This window comes from Pseudophryne corroboree, unplaced genomic scaffold (assembly GCF_028390025.1).
Source record: "Pseudophryne corroboree isolate aPseCor3 unplaced genomic scaffold, aPseCor3.hap2 scaffold_1482, whole genome shotgun sequence".
NCBI classification, from domain to species: Eukaryota; Metazoa; Chordata; class Amphibia; order Anura; family Myobatrachidae; genus Pseudophryne; species Pseudophryne corroboree.
Window position 1 is genome coordinate 28,396 of NW_026968112.1, and position 17,642 is coordinate 46,037.

The 17,642-nt window shown below is 40.6% G+C and overlaps 1 non-coding gene across 1 annotated transcript; it reads right to left on the bottom strand.

The window, feature by feature from the left end:
* Positions 1-897: 897 nt before the first annotated feature.
* Positions 898-971, bottom strand: TRNAN-AUU (transfer RNA asparagine (anticodon AUU)). Its single transcript has one exon. It is a non-coding gene; the product is annotated as a tRNA-Asn (tRNA).
* Between the last annotated feature and the right edge of the window lie 16,671 nt (positions 972-17,642).

Here is a 17,642-nt window from a genome sequence, read left to right on the forward strand (position 1 = left end):
GCAATGGAAGCATGCTGGGCTCATAACCCAGAGGTAGGCAGATTGAAACTATCCTCTGCTGTATGCTTTTTTTTTTTAATTTAAGTAATCCAAAACTGGGATTGATATTTTGGCTCTTTTATTTTTACTTAAAGTACAATAACTTTTACCATTTTAATTTGTTTTAATAGTATATTGACAGTATTGTTTTCTTTCAAAAATCCACTTCATTTTCTTTACCCTATTATTAAAATGGTAATTGACAAAAACAAACTACATTGTCATCAGAAGAGCAATATAAAATGTACAAGTGATATATTAAAATCATCTTTCCAGCTTGAATTTCAATGATGCATTGGGTCAACAAATTTGTGAGAAACATCTTCACCCTTAAATAAAGATTTTCTTAATTCCTTACCTGTGTGCTAATTAGATATCACCTTGTTTTCACATTAAACAGACTTCCACATGAGAAAGCAGCAAGGAAGCAGTGGCGTTAATGTTTCCTGGTGTCAACTTGTATTATTTCAGTAGACATTGAAATGAGGATGCATCTTGCTGCCTTTCCAATGAAGCAAGTTTAATTTAGTAATAGGTGAAAAACCATCCTTACAAAGGTGTTAATCAGAGACTTGGCTTTGTGGACACTTTTCAGAGAACAAATTTGTTAGCATAAAAATAAAGCCAGAAAATGAAGAGCTGTTTAATCACTCGATTGGATTTTTCTGCCAGCATATTTTTTTTTCTCTGCAACCCACTGCTAAATTGTGCTTCCTAGCTGTTTTTTTATAAAATAACTGAATCAAATCTAACTCTGATTACATCAGAGAAGGCCATGTACCCTACACCATAAGAGGGGGTTTGAAATTTTGACTTGTCTACTTAAATATCACCAAAATCTGATCACAAGTTTAATTACATCCCTGGGTGGGATTGAACCACCAACCTTTCGGTTAATAGCCGAACACACTAACCGATTGCGCCACAGAGACACTTTGCAAAAAGTGCATACTGACAAAGGCTAATAAGCATAAATCTAGAACGTTTCCTAGAAAAACATTAAAAAATCAATAATCTGGAGAGTTTTTGTAAGATGTTTCTTCCATCAACCAACGAATAAACACATTGGTACTTTCCCATGATGAGTGAGTGCTTCAGGATCTCTTGCACTTACATGTGCAGCAGAGTACTGCAATGGAAGCATGCTGGACCCATAACCCAGAGGTAGGCAGATTGAAACTATCCTTTGCTATATGCATTTTTTTTGTTAATTTAAGTAATCAAAACTGGGATTGATATTTTTGCTCTTTTATTTTTACTTAAAGTACAATAACTTTTACCATTTTAATTTGTTTTAATAGTATATTGACAGTATAGTTTTCTTTCAAAAATCCACTTAATTTTCTTTACCCTGTTATTAAAATGGTAATTGAAAAAAAAACTACATTGTCACCAGAAGAGCAATACAAAATGTACAAGTGATATATTAAAATCATCTTTCCAGCTTGAATTTCAATGATGCATTGGGGCAACAATTTTGTGAGAAACATCTTCACCCTTAAATAAAGATTTTCAGAATTCCTTACCTGTGTGCTAATTAGATATCACCTTGTTTTCACATTAAACAGACTTCCACATGAGAAAGCAGCAAGGATGCAGTGGCGTTAATGTTTCCTGGTGTCAACCTGTATTATTTCAGTAGACATTGAAATGAGGATGCATCTTGCTGCCTTTCCAATGAAGCAAGTATAATTTAGTAATAGGTGAAAAACCATCCTTACAAAGGTGTTAATCAGAGACTTGGCTTTGTGGACACTTTTCAGAGAACAAATTTGTTAGCATAAAAATAAAGCCAGAAAATGAAGAGCTGTTTAATCACTCAATTGGATTTTTCTGCCAGCATATTTTTTTTCTCTGCAAACCACTGCTAAATTGTGCTTCCTAGCTGTTTTTATAAAATCAATGAATCAAATCTAACTCTGATTACATCAGAGAAGGCCAGGTACCCTACACCATAAGAGGCGGTTTGAAATTTTGACTTGTCTACTTAAAGATCACCAAAATCTGATAACAAGATCAATTACATCCCTGGGTGGGATTGAACCACCAACCTTTTAGTTAACAGCCGTACACACTAACTGATTGCGCCACAGAGACACTTTGCGAAAGTGCATACTGACAAAGGCTAATAAGCATTCATCTAAAACGTTTCCTAGAAAAACTTTAAAAAGTCAATAATCTGGAGAGTTTTATAAGATGTGTTGAATACTGTGACAGAGGCAACCTGCTGAAGGCCTAACAGTTATGTGTGTGCACTACGGGATAGTACGTATATTATGTATACATCCAATAAGCAAAGGGTTCTCATATTCACTAGTATAATATGAAAGCATAACAGAATCCATTTTGATTCTAGCTAGATGATATAGCAAATTCATCTTGAACTTTTTACACACCCTGAGAGAAAAACAACTTTGTTGGCTAAGTATTGTTTCCACATACGCACTTTCTAAAAGCTCATAGAGACCAGATGTAATTCCTAATATGGACACAGTTGAAGCTCACGAGTATCTTTTTAGTATTCTTGACAATTGTCCCAATATTGCATAACTCTATTGCCTAACATCGTATTCCTGGGGTATGAAATCATATGGGAGGAATATACAAAAGGGGTGTAACTGTGTATTATATAAAACTCATTGTTGATACGTGTATGTTGTTGTTAAATGATTTGACACAGGACGAGAGAATGCTACTTCTCCCCTGTATACGGGCGTGGCCCTTTGAATAAATAATAATTGATTTTTATAAATCCATTTTCAATTCATTCTTTTACCTAACAACCCAAACAGCAACAAGATGGTTAATTTAGTTAATCCAAGAGAATTCAACAGATGGGGGCTATGTCCTTGGAACTATAGATCTCGATCTCTTCATCAAATTCTCAAAGGGGTGTGCCAGCCAGCCAGCAGCTGATGATGGAAGGAACATCCCAAGTCATAACAGCACTGGTAAGTATAGAATACCATGGTATGTGCTGTATTCCAGTACATGCTGTTTCTATACCTGCCAGCTGTCTGTGTGATTGTATTTTTTATAATATGAGAATGAGAAGTGGAGAGATTGAAAAAAAACTAGTAAAATAACTCAGGGACCTGTTTGTTGTTGCTTGTTTGTAAAATGAATACCAAAATTATGTCCAAATCGGTTGAAGGACCAAGTAACTCGGAAATGATGATTGACAGATGCTGTTGCATGTAAATAAGAATACCAAAATTAATTCAAAGATTTGAGCAAAGAAACAGTGACCTGTGTTTTTCACTCTATGAATGATTGCATGAATAAGTGCTTTGGACCAAGAGCCAAATAAAGTAAAAAGCACATAGATCACCTCCACTTGTTAGTCAGCTACACGTGTATAAGAAGGGTACATTAGAAAAAAATAGAGTGAACAACCCGAGGTTATAGGGATTATATGTAACTGAGTGTAAGTATATATTGCAATACTGAGCTGCTAAGAGCTGCTGGTTGTTTTAAGCATAACCTAAGCATGTTGCTTTGTGATTGTAGTTGTGATAAGAGGATCTACTGCAGCTTCCCAGTTGACAGACGTGTCGCGTGTGTGAAAAATTGCAGGGATTGCGAATTTTTCCAGCGTATGGGAAGGGCAGGGAGGATTAACCCTAAGTGTGCATATCATGTATGGAAGAAATATTCCATAGAAGCACAAATTTTGTATAGTACTGTGACAAAGGGTACAGTATATGTTTTGCATTTAAATCATGCTGTATAATATTGGCCTGATCAACCAATACTAAGCGTATTTTGAAATCGGCAAAACTGTTGAAATCTGCAAGAAATTGAAGTTTGCAAACTGTATTTAAATTTGTGTGTTATGGTTTTGTGTGTGGGACATAATGTTCAGTTAAGTATATTCTCAGATCTGTGTCTAATGGAAACCTTCTGTCTGTGATTGGCATGGTTACAAGTTTTGAAATAATAAGGTTTGTGGTACCGAAACCGGACGGTTCGGTGAGACCCATTTTAAATTTTAAATCTTTGAACACGTATATAAAACGGTTCAAGTTCAAGATGGAATCGCTCAGGGCGGTTATCTCAAGCCTGGAGGAAGGGGATTACATGGTATCACTGGACATCAAGGATGCTTACCTGCATGTCCCCATTTACTCTCCTCACCAGGAGTACCTCAGATTTGTGGTACAGGACTGTCATTACCAATTCCAGACGCTGCCGTTTGGTCTGTCCACGGCACCGAGGGTGTTTACCAAGGTAATGGCCGAGATGATGATACTCCTGCGAAAAAAGGGAGTTATAATTATCCCGTACTTGGACGATCTCCAGATAAAGGCGAGGTCCAAGGAACAGTTGTTGATCGGAGTAGCACTAGAATTAAAATTTTAAAGCCTCCTGTTAGGCCATCATCTACACGACATAGCCCTGAATTTTCCAATGCGCAGCTCTTTGCAAAAGAGAGATATTGGCAAGGAAAAGCTGTCTTGTACCTTTGCATTTTTCTCCCAAACGAAGGACACTAGAAAGAAAATTTTAAAGCCTCCTGTTAGGCCATCATCTACACGACATAGCCCTGAATTTTCCAATGCGCAGCTCTTTGCAAAAGAGAGATATTGGCAAGGAAAAGCTGTCTTGTACCATTGCATTTTTCTCCCAAACGAAGGACACTAGAAAGAAAATTTTAAAGCCTCCTGTTACGCCATCATCTACACGACATAGCCCTGAATTTTCCAATGCGCAGCTCTTTGCAAAAGAGAGATATTGGCAAGGAAAAGCTGTCTTGTACCTTTGCATTTTTCTCCCAAACGAAGGTCACTAGAAAGAAAATTTTAAAGCCTCCTGTTAGGCCATCATCTACACGACATAGCCCTGAATTTTCCAATGCGCAGCTCTTTGCAAAAGAGAGATATTGGCAAGGAAAAGCTGTCTTGTACCTTTGCATTTTTCTCCCAAACGAAGGTCACTAGAAAGAAATTTTTAAAGCCTCCTGTTAGGCCATCATCTACACGACATAGCCCTGAATTTTCCAATACGTAGCTCTTTGCAAAAGAGAGATATTGGCAAGGAAAAGCTGTCTTGTACCTTTGCATTTTTCTCCCAAACGAAGGACACTAGAAAGAAAATTTTAAAGCCTCCTGTTAGGCCATCATCTACACGACATAGCCCTGAATTTTCCAATGCGCAGCTCTTTGCAAAAGAGAGATATTGGCAAGGAAAAGCTGTCTTGTACCTTTGCATTTTTCTCCCAAACGAAGGACACTAGAATAAAAATTTTAAAGCCTCCTGTTAGGCCATCATCTACACGACATAGCCCTGAATTTTCCAATGCGCAGCTCTTTGCAAAAGAGAGATATTGGCAAGGAAAAGCTGTCTTGTACCTTTGCATTTTTCTCCCAAACGAAGGTCACTAGAAAGAAAATTTTAAAGCCTCCTGTTAGGCCATCATCTACACGACATAGCCCTGAATTTTCCAATGCGTAGCTCTTTGCAAAAGAGAGATATTGGCAAGGAAAAGCTGTCTTGTACCTTTGCATTTTTCTCCCAAACGAAGGACACTAGAAAGAAAATTTTAAAGCCTCCTGTTAGGCCATCATCTACACGACATAGCCCTGAATTTTCCAATGCGCAGCTCTTTGCAAAAGAGAGATATTGGCAAGGAAAAGCTGTCTTGTACCTTTGCATTTTTCTCCCAAACGAAGGACACTAGAAAGAAAATTTTAAAGCCCCCTGTTAGGCCATCATCTACACGACATAGCCCTGAATTTTCCAATGCGCAGCTCTTTGCAAAAGAGAGATATTGGCAAGGAAAAGCTGTCTTGTACCATTGCATTTTTCTCCCAAACGAAGGACACTAGAAAGAAAATTTTAAAGCCTCCTGTTAGGCCATCATCTACACGACATAGCCCTGAATTTTCCAATGCGCAGCTCTTTGCAAAAGAGAGATATTGGCAAGGAAAAGCTGTCTTGTACCATTGCATTTTTCTCCCAAACGAAGGACACTAGAAAGAAAATTTTAAAGCCTCCTGTTAGGCCATCATCTACACGACATAGCCCTGAATTTTCCAATGCGCAGCTCTTTGCAAAAGAGAGATATTGGCAAGGAAAATCTGTCTTGTACCTTTGCATTTTTCTCCCAAACGAAGGTCACTAGAAAGAAAATTTTAAAGCCTCCTGTTAGGCCATCATCTACACGACATAGCCCTGAATTTTCCAATGCGCAGCTCTTTGCAAAAGAGAGATATTGGCAAGGAAAAGCTGTCTTGTACCTTTGCATTTTTCTCCCAAACGAAGGTCACTAGAAAGAAATTTTTAAAGCCTCCTGTTAGGCCATCATCTACACGACATAGCCCTGAATTTTCCAATGCGTAGCTCTTTGCAAAAGAGAGATATTGGCAAGGAAAAGCTGTCTTGTACCTTTGCATTTTTCTCCCAAACGAAGGACACTAGAAAGAAAATTTTAAAGCCTCCTGTTAGGCCATCATCTACACGACATAGCCCTGAATTTTCCAATGCGCAGCTCTTTGCAAAATAGAGATATTGGCAAGGTAAAGCTGTCTTGTACCTTTGCATTTTTTTCCCAAACGAAGGACACTAGAATTAAAATTTTAAAGCCTCCTGTTAGGCCATCATCTACACGACATAGCCCTGAATTTTCCAATGCGCAGCTCTTTGCAAAAGAGAGATATTGGCAAGGAAAAGCTGTCTTGTACCTTTGCATTTTTCTCCCAAACGAAGGACACTAGAAAGATAATTTTAAAGCCTCCTGTTAGGCCATCATCTACACGACATGGCCCTGAATTTTCCAATGCGCAGCTCTTTGCAAAAGAGAGATATTGGCAAGGAAAAGCTGTCTTGTACCTTTGCATTTTTCTCCCAAACGAAGGACACTAGAATTAAAATTTTAAAGCCTCCTATTAGTGCTTCATCTAAACGGCATAGCCCTGAATTTTCCAATGCGTAGCTCTTTGCAATAGAGAGATATTGGCAAGGAAAAGCTGTCTTGTACCTTTGCATTTTTCTCCCAAACGAAGGACACTAGAATTAAAATTTTAAAGCCTCCTGTTAGGCCATCATCTACACGACATAGCCCTGAATTTTCCAATGCGCAGCTCTTTGCAAAAGAGAGATATTGGCAAGGAAAAGCTGTCTTGTACCTTTGCATTTTTCTCCCAAACGAAGGACACTAGAAAGAAAATTTTAAAGCCTCCTGTTAGGCCATCATCTACACGACATAGCCCTGAATTTTCCAATGCGCAGCTCTTTGCAAAAGAGAGATATTGGCAAGGAAAAGCTGTCTTGTACCATTGCATTTTTCTCCCAAACGAAGGACACTAGAAAGAAAATTTTAAAGCCTCCTGTTAGGCCATCATCTGCACGACATAGCCCTGAATTTTCCAATGCGCAGCTCTTTGCAAAAGAGAGATATTGGCAAGGAAAAGCTGTCTTGTACCTTTGCATTTTTCTCCCAAACGAAGGTCACTAGAAAGAAAATTTTAAAGCCTCCTGTTAGGCCATCATCTACACGACATAGCCCTGAATTTTCCAATGCGCAGCTCTTTGCAAAAGAGAGACATTGGCAAGGAAAAGCTGTCTTGTACCTTTGCATTTTTCTCCCAAACGAAGGTCACTAGAAAGAAAATTTTAAAGCCTCCTGTTAGGCCATCATCTACACGACATAGCCCTGAATTTTCCAATGCGCAGCTCTTTGCAAAAGAGAGATATTGGCAAGGAAAAGCTGTCTTGTACCTTTGCATTTTTCTCCCAAACGAAGGACACTAGAAAGAAAATGTTAAAGCCTCCTGTTAGGCCATCATCTACACGACATAGCCCTGAATTTTCCAATGCGTAGCTCTTTGCAAAAGAGAGATATTGGCAAGGAAAAGCTGTCTTGTACCATTGCATTTTTCTCCCAAACGAAGGACACTAGAAAGAAAATGTTAAAGCCTCCTGTTAGTGCTTCATCTACACGGTATAGCCCTGAATTTTCCAATGCGCAGCTCTTTGCAAAAGAGAGATATTGGCAAGGAAAAGCTGTCTTGTACCTTTGCATTTTTCTCCCAAACGAAGGACACTAGAATGAAAATTTTAAAGCCTCCTGTTAGTGCTTCAGCTACACGGCATAGCCCTGAATTTTCTAATGCGTAGCTCTTTGCAAAAGAGAGATATTGGCAAGGAAAAGCTGTCTTGTACCTTTGCATTTTTCTCCCAAACGAAGGACACTAGAAAGAAAATTTTAAAGCCTCCTGTTAGGCCATCATCTATACGACATAGCCCTGAATTTTCCAATGCGTAGCTCTTTGCAAAAGAGAGATATTGGCAAGGAAAAGCTGTCTTGTACCTTTGCATTTTTCTCCCAAACGAAGGACACTAGAAAGAAAATTTTAAAGCCTCCTGTTAGGCCATCATCTACACGGCATAGCCCTGAATTTTCCAATGCGCAGCTCTTTGCAAAAGAGAGATATTGGCAAGGAAAAGCTGTCTTTACCTTTGCATTTTTCTCCCAAACGAAGGTCACTAGAAAGAATTTTTTAAAGCCTCCTGTTAGTGCTTCAGCTACACGGCATAGCCCTGAATTTTCTAATGCGTAGCTCTTTGCAAAAGAGAGATATTGGCAAGGAAAAGCTGTCTTGTACCTTTGCATTTTTCTCCCAAACGAAGGACACTAGAAAGAAAATTTTAAAGCCTCCTGTTAGGCCATCATCTATATGACATAGCCCTGAATTTTCCAATGCGTAGCTCTTTGCAAAAGAGAGATATTGGCAAGGAAAAGCTGTCTTGTACCTTTGCATTTTTCTCCCAAACGAAGGACACTAGAAAGAAAATTTGAAAGCCTCCTGTTAGGCCATCATCTACACAGCATAGCCCTGAATTTTCCAATGCGCAGCTCTTTGCAAAAGAGAGATATTGGCAAGGAAAAGCTGTCTTTACCTTTGCATTTTTCTCCCAAACGAAGGACACTAGAAAGATAATTTTAAAGCCTCCTGTTAGGCCATCATCTACACGACATAGCCCTGAATTTTCCAATGCGTAGCTCTTTGCAAAAGAGAGATATTGGCAAGGAAAAGCTGTCTTGTACCTTTGCATTTTTCTCCCAAACGAAGGACACTAGAATTAAAATTTTAAAGCCTCCTGTTAGTGCTTCATCTAAACGGCATAGCCCTGAATTTTCCAATGCGTAGCTCTTTGCAATACAGAGATATTGGCAAGGAAAAGCTGTCTTGTACCTTTGCATTTTTCTCCCAAACGAAGGACACTAGAATTAAAATTTTAAAGCCTCCTGTTAGGCCATCATCTACACGACATAGCCCTGAATTTTCCAATGCGCAGCTCTTTGCAAAAGAGAGATATTGGCAAGGAAAAGCTGTCTTGTACCTTTGCATTTTTCTCCCAAACGAAGGACACTAGAAAGAAAATTTTAAAGCCTCCTGTTAGGCCATCATCTACACGACATAGCCCTGAATTTTCCAATGCGCAGCTCTTTGCAAAAGAGAGATATTGTCAAGGAAAAGCTGTCTTGTACCATTGCATTTTTCTCCCAAACGAAGGACACTAGAAAGAAAATTTTAAAGCCTCCTGTTAGGCCATCATCTACACGACATAGCCCTGAATTTTCCAATGCGCAGCTCTTTGCAAAAGAGAGATATTGGCAAGGAAAAGCTGTCTTATACCTTTGCATTTTTCTCCCAAACGAAGGTCACTAGAAAGAAAATTTTAAAGCCTCCTGTTAGGCCATCATCTACACGACATAGCCCTGAATTTTCCAATGCGCAGCTCTTTGCAAAAGAGAGATATTGGCAAGGAAAAGCTGTCTTGTACCTTTGCATTTTTCTCCCAAACGAAGGTCACTAGAAAGAAAATTTTAAAGCCTCCTGTTAGGCCATCATCTACACGACATAGCCCTGAATTTTCCAATGCGCAGCTCTTTGCAAAAGAGGGATATTGGCAAGGAAAAGCTGTCTTGTACCTTTGCATTTTTCTCCCAAACGAAGGACACTAGAAAGAAAATGTTAAAGCCTCCTGTTAGGCCATCATCTACACGACATAGCCCTGAATTTTCCAATGCGTAGCTCTTTGCAAAAGAGAGATATTGGCAAGGAAAAGCTGTCTTGTACCATTGCATTTTTCTCCCAAACGAAGGACACTAGAAAGAAAATTTTAAAGCCTCCTGTTAGTGCTTCATCTACACGGTATAGCCCTGAATTTTCCAATGCGCAGCTCTTTGCAAAAGAGAGATATTGGCAAGGAAAAGCTGTCTTGTACCTTTGCATTTTTCTCCCAAACGAAGGACACTAGAATGAAAATTTTAAAGCCTCCTGTTAGTGCTTCAGCTACACGGCATAGCCCTGAATTTTCTAATGCGTAGCTCTTTGCAAAAGAGAGATATTGGCAAGGAAAAGCTGTCTTGTACCTTTGCATTTTTCTCCCAAACGAAGGACACTAGAAAGAAAATTTTAAAGCCTCCTGTTAGGCCATCATCTATACGACATAGCCCTGAATTTTCCAATGCGTAGCTCTTTGCAAAAGAGAGATATTGGCAAGGAAAAGCTGTCTTGTACCTTTGCATTTTTCTCCCAAACGAAGGACACTAGAAAGAAAATTTTAAAGCCTACTGTTAGGCCATCATCTACTAGACATAGCCCTGAATTTTCCAATGCGTAGCTCTTTGCAAAAGAGAGATATTGGCAAGGAAAAGCTGTCTTGTACCTTGCATTTTTCTCCCAAACGAAGGACACTAGAAAGAAAATTTGAAAGCCTACTGTTAGGCCATCATCTACAAGACATAGCCCTGAATTTTCCAATGCGTAGCTCTTTGCAAAAGAGAGATATTGGCAAGGAAAAGCTGTCTTGTACCTTTGCATTTTTCTCCCAAACGAAGGACACTAGAAAGATAATTTTAAAGCCTCCTGTTAGGCCATCATCTACACGACATAGCCCTGAATTTTCCAATGCGCAGCTCTTTGCAAAAGAGAGATATTGGCAAGGAAAAGCTGTCTTGTACCTTTGCATTTTTCTCCCAAACGTAGGACACTAGAAAGAAAATTTTAAAGCCTCCTGTTAGGCCATCATCTACACGGCATAGCCCTGAATTTTCCAATGCGCAGCTCTTTGCAAAAGAGAGATATTGGCAAGGAAAAGCTGTCTTTACCTTTGCATTTTTCTCCCAAACGAAGGGCACTAGAAAGATAATTTTAAAGCCTCCTGTTAGGCCATCATCTACACGACATAGCCCTGAATTTTCCAATGCGTAGCTCTTTGCAAAAGAGAGATATTGGCAAGGAAAAGCTGTCTTGTACCTTTGCATTTTTCTCCCAAACGAAGGGCACTAGAAAGATAATTTTAAAGCCTCCTGTTAGGCCGTCATCTACACGACATAGCCCTGAATTTTCCAATGCGCAGCTCTTTGCAAAAGAGAGATATTGGCAAGGAAAAGCTGTCTTGTACCTTTGCATTTTTCTCCCAAACGAAGGACACTAGAAAGATAATTTTAAAGCCTCCTGTTAGTGCTTCATCTACACGGCATAGCCCTGAATTTTCCAATGCGTAGCTCTTTGCAATAGAGAGATATTGGCAAGGAAAAGCTGTCTTGTACCTTTGCATTTTTCTCCCAAACGAAGGACACTAGAAAGATAATTTTAAAGCCTCCTGTTAGTGCTTCCTCTACACGGCATAGCCCTGAATTTTCCAATGCGTAGCTCTTTGCAATAGAGAGATATTGGCAAGGAAAAGCTGTCTTGTACCTTTGCATTTTTCTCCCAAACGAAGGATACTAGAAAGATAATTTTAAAGCCTCCTGTTAGTGCTTCATCTACACGGCATAGCCCTGAATTTTCCAATGCGTAGCTCTTTGCAAAAGAGAGATATTGGCAAGGAAAAGCTGTCTTGTACCTTTGCATTTTTCTCCCAAACGAAGGACACTAGAAAGATAATTTTAAAGCCTCCTGTTAGGCCATCATCTACACGACATAGCCCTGAATTTTCCAATGCGCAGCTCTTTGCAAAAGAGAGATATTGGCAAGGAAAAGCTGTCTTGTACCTTTGCATTTTTCTCCCAAACGAAGGACACTAGAAAGAAAATTTTAAAGCCTCCTGTTAGGCCATCATCTATATGACATAGCCCTGAATTTTCCAATGCGTAGCTCTTTGCAAAAGAGAGATATTGGCAAGGAAAAGCTGTCTTGTACCTTTGCATTTTTCTCCCAAACGAAGGACACTAGAAAGAAAATTTGAAAGCCTCCTGTTAGGCCATCATCTACACGGCATAGCCCTGAATTTTCCAATGCGCAGCTCTTTGCAAAAGAGAGATATTGGCAAGGAAAAGCTGTCTTTACCTTTGCATTTTTCTCCCAAACGAAGGACACTAGAAAGATAATTTTAAAGCCTCCTGTTAGGCCATCATCTACACGACATAGCCCTGAATTTTCCAATGCGTAGCTCTTTGCAAAAGAGAGATATTGGCAAGGAAAAGCTGTCTTGTACCTTTGCATTTTTCTCCCAAACGAAGGACACTAGAATTAAAATTTTAAAGCCTCCTGTTAGTGCTTCATCTAAACGGCATAGCCCTGAATTTTCCAATGCGTAGCTCTTTGCAATAGAGAGATATTGGCAAGGAAAAGCTGTCTTGTACCTTTGCATTTTTCTCCCAAACGAAGGACACTAGAATTAAAATTTTAAAGCCTCCTGTTAGGCCATCATCTACACGACATAGCCCTGAATTTTCCAATGCGCAGCTCTTTGCAAAAGAGAGATATTGGCAAGGAAAAGCTGTCTTGTACCTTTGCATTTTTCTCCCAAACGAAGGACACTAGAAAGAAAATTTTAAAGCCTCCTGTTAGGCCATCATCTACACGACATAGCCCTGAATTTTCCAATGCGCAGCTCTTTGCAAAAGAGAGATATTGTCAAGGAAAAGCTGTCTTGTACCATTGCATTTTTCTCCCAAACGAAGGACACTAGAAAGAAAATTTTAAAGCCTCCTGTTAGGCCATCATCTACACGACATAGCCCTGAATTTTCCAATGCGCAGCTCTTTGCAAAAGAGAGATATTGGCAAGGAAAAGCTGTCTTATACCTTTGCATTTTTCTCCCAAACGAAGGTCACTAGAAAGAAAATTTTAAAGCCTCCTGTTAGGCCATCATCTACACGACATAGCCCTGAATTTTCCAATGCGCAGCTCTTTGCAAAAGAGAGATATTGGCAAGGAAAAGCTGTCTTGTACCTTTGCATTTTTCTCCCAAACGAAGGTCACTAGAAAGAAAATTTTAAAGCCTCCTGTTAGGCCATCATCTACACGACATAGCCCTGAATTTTCCAATGCGCAGCTCTTTGCAAAAGAGGGATATTGGCAAGGAAAAGCTGTCTTGTACCTTTGCATTTTTCTCCCAAACGAAGGACACTAGAAAGAAAATGTTAAAGCCTCCTGTTAGGCCATCATCTACACGACATAGCCCTGAATTTTCCAATGCGTAGCTCTTTGCAAAAGAGAGATATTGGCAAGGAAAAGCTGTCTTGTACCATTGCATTTTTCTCCCAAACGAAGGACACTAGAAAGAAAATTTTAAAGCCTCCTGTTAGTGCTTCATCTACACGGTATAGCCCTGAATTTTCCAATGCGCAGCTCTTTGCAAAAGAGAGATATTGGCAAGGAAAAGCTGTCTTGTACCTTTGCATTTTTCTCCCAAACGAAGGACACTAGAATGAAAATTTTAAAGCCTCCTGTTAGTGCTTCAGCTACACGGCATAGCCCTGAATTTTCTAATGCGTAGCTCTTTGCAAAAGAGAGATATTGGCAAGGAAAAGCTGTCTTGTACCTTTGCATTTTTCTCCCAAACGAAGGACACTAGAAAGAAAATTTTAAAGCCTCCTGTTAGGCCATCATCTATACGACATAGCCCTGAATTTTCCAATGCGTAGCTCTTTGCAAAAGAGAGATATTGGCAAGGAAAAGCTGTCTTGTACCTTTGCATTTTTCTCCCAAACGAAGGACACTAGAAAGAAAATTTTAAAGCCTACTGTTAGGCCATCATCTACTAGACATAGCCCTGAATTTTCCAATGCGTAGCTCTTTGCAAAAGAGAGATATTGGCAAGGAAAAGCTGTCTTGTACCTTGCATTTTTCTCCCAAACGAAGGACACTAGAAAGAAAATTTGAAAGCCTACTGTTAGGCCATCATCTACACGACATAGCCCTGAATTTTCCAATGCGTAGCTCTTTGCAAAAGAGAGATATTGGCAAGGAAAAGCTGTCTTGTACCTTTGCATTTTTCTCCCAAACGAAGGACACTAGAAAGATAATTTTAAAGCCTCCTGTTAGGCCATCATCTACACGACATAGCCCTGAATTTTCCAATGCGCAGCTCTTTGCAAAAGAGAGATATTGGCAAGGAAAAGCTGTCTTGTACCTTTGCATTTTTCTCCCAAACGTAGGACACTAGAAAGAAAATTTTAAAGCCTCCTGTTAGGCCATCATCTACACGGCATAGCCCTGAATTTTCCAATGCGCAGCTCTTTGCAAAAGAGAGATATTGGCAAGGAAAAGCTGTCTTTACCTTTGCATTTTTCTCCCAAACAAAGGGCACTAGAAAGATAATTTTAAAGCCTCCTGTTAGGCCATCATCTACACGACATAGCCCTGAATTTTCCAATGCGTAGCTCTTTGCAAAAGAGAGATATTGGCAAGGAAAAGCTGTCTTGTACCTTTGCATTTTTCTCCCAAACGAAGGGCACTAGAAAGATAATTTTAAAGCCTCCTGTTAGGCCGTCATCTACACGACATAGCCCTGAATTTTCCAATGCGCAGCTCTTTGCAAAAGAGAGATATTGGCAAGGAAAAGCTGTCTTGTACCTTTGCATTTTTCTCCCAAACGAAGGACACTAGAAAGATAATTTTAAAGCCTCCTGTTAGTGCTTCATCTACACGGCATAGCCCTGAATTTTCCAATGCGTAGCTCTTTGCAATAGAGAGATATTGGCAAGGAAAAGCTGTCTTGTACCTTTGCATTTTTCTCCCAAACGAAGGACACTAGAAAGATAATTTTAAAGCCTCCTGTTAGTGCTTCCTCTACACGGCATAGCCCTGAATTTTCCAATGCGTAGCTCTTTGCAATAGAGAGATATTGGCAAGGAAAAGCTGTCTTGTACCTTTGCATTTTTCTCCCAAACGAAGGATACTAGAAAGATAATTTTAAAGCCTCCTGTTAGTGCTTCATCTACACGGCATAGCCCTGAATTTTCCAATGCGTAGCTCTTTGCAAAAGAGAGATATTGGCAAGGAAAAGCTGTCTTGTACCTTTGCATTTTTCTCCCAAACGAAGGACACTAGAAAGATAATTTTAAAGCCTCCTGTTAGGCCATCATCTACACGACATAGCCCTGAATTTTCCAATGCGCAGCTCTTTGCAAAAGAGAGATATTGGCAAGGAAAAGCTGTCTTGTACCTTTGCATTTTTCTCCCAAACGAAGGACACTAGAAAATAAGAATTTACTTACCGATAATTCTATTTCTCGGAGTCCGTAGTGGATGCTGGGGTTCCTGAAAGGACCATGGGGAATAGCGGCTCCGCAGGAGACAGGGCACAAAAGTAAAGCTTTTACAGGTCAGGTGGTGTGTACTGGCTCCTCCCCCTATGACCCTCCTCCAGACTCCAGTTAGGTACTGTGCCCGGACGAGCGTACACAATAAGGGAGGATTTTGAATCCCGGGTAAGACTCATACCAGCCACACCAATCACACCGTACAACTTGTGATCTAAACCCAGTTAACAGTATGATAACAGAGGAGCCTCTGAAAGATGGCTTCCTAAACAATAACCCGAATTAGTTAACAATAACTATGTACAAGTATTGCAGATAATCCGCACTTGGGATGGGCGCCCAGCATCCACTACGGACTCCGAGAAATAGAATTATCGGTAAGTAAATTCTTATTTTCTCTATCGTCCTAAGTGGATGCTGGGGTTCCTGAAAGGACCATGGGGATTATACCAAAGCTCCCAAACGGGCGGGAGAGTGCGGATGACTCTGCAGCACCGAATGAGAGAACTCCAGGTCCTCCTTTGCCAGGGTATCAAATTTGTAAAAATTTACAAACGTGTTCTCCCCTGACCACGTAGCTGCTCGGCAGAGTTGTAATGCCGAGACCCCTCGGGCAGCCGCCCAAGATGAGCCCACCTTCCTTGCGGAATGGGCCTTAACAGATTTAGGCTGTGGCAGGCCTGCCACAGAATGTACAAGTTGAATTTTGTTACAAATCCAACGAGCAATCGACTGCTTAGAAGCAGGTGCACCCAACTTGTTGGGTGCATACAGTATAAACAGCGAGTCAGATTTTCTGACTCCAGCCGTCCTTTAAATGTATATTTTTAAGGCTCTGACAACGTCCAACAACTTGGAGTCCTTCAAGTCGTCTGTAGCCGCAGGCACTACAATAGGCTGGTTCAGGTGAAACGCTGATACCACCTTAGGGAGAAAATGCGGACGCGTCCGCAGCTCTGCCCTATGTCGAATGGAAAATTAAATATGGGCTTTTATAAAACAAAGCCGCCAGTTCAGATACTCTCCCGGCCGAAGCCAGGGCCAGTAACATAGTCACTTTCCATGTGAGATATTTCAAATCCACATTCTTTAGTGGTTCAAACCAATTGGATTTGAGGAAATCTAAAACTACATTTAGATCCCACGGTGCCACCTTAGGCACCACAGGAGGCTGTATATGCAGTACTCCTTTGATAAAAATCTGGACCTCAGGGACTGAGGCCAATTCTTTTTGGAAGAATATTGATAGGGCCGAAATTTGAACCTTAATAGATCCCAATTTGAGACCCATAGACAATCCTGATTGCAGGAAATGTAGGAAAACGACCCAGTTGAAATTCCTCCATCGGAGCACTCCGCTGCTCGCACCACGCAACATATTTTCGCCAAATACGGCGATAATGCTTCGCGGTGACTTCCTTCCTTGCCTTTATCAAGGTAGGAATGACTTCTTCTGGAATGCCTTTTCCTTTTAGGATCTGGCATTCAAACGCCATGCCGTCAAAACGCAGCCGCGGTAAGTCTTGAAAAAGACAAGGACCCTGCTGAAGCAGGTCCCTTCTCAGAACTAGAGGCCACGGATCGTCCGTGACCATCTCTTGAAGTTCCGGGTACCAAGTCCTTCTTGGCCAATCCGGAGCCACTAGTCTTACTCCTCTTTGCCGTATAATCCTCAATACCTTTGGTATGAGAGGCAGAGGAGGAAACACATATACCGACTGGTACACCCAAGGTGTTACCAGCGCGTCCACAGCTATTGCCTGCGGATCTCTTGACCTGGCGCAATACCTGTCCAGTGTTTTGTTGAGGCGAGACGCCATCATGTCCACCATTGGTTTTACCCAACGGTTTAATAGCATGTGGAAAACTTCTGGATGAAGTCCCCACTCTCCCGGGTGAAGGTCGTGTCTGCTGAGGAAGTCTGCTTCCCAGTTGTCCACGCCCGGGATGAATACTGCTGACAGTGCTATCACGTGATTCTCCGCCCAGCGAAGGATCCTGGCAGCTTCTGCCATTGCCCTCCTGCTTCTTGTGCCGCCCTGTCTGTTTACATGGGCGACTGCCGTGATGTTGTCCGACTGGATCAACACCGGTCTTC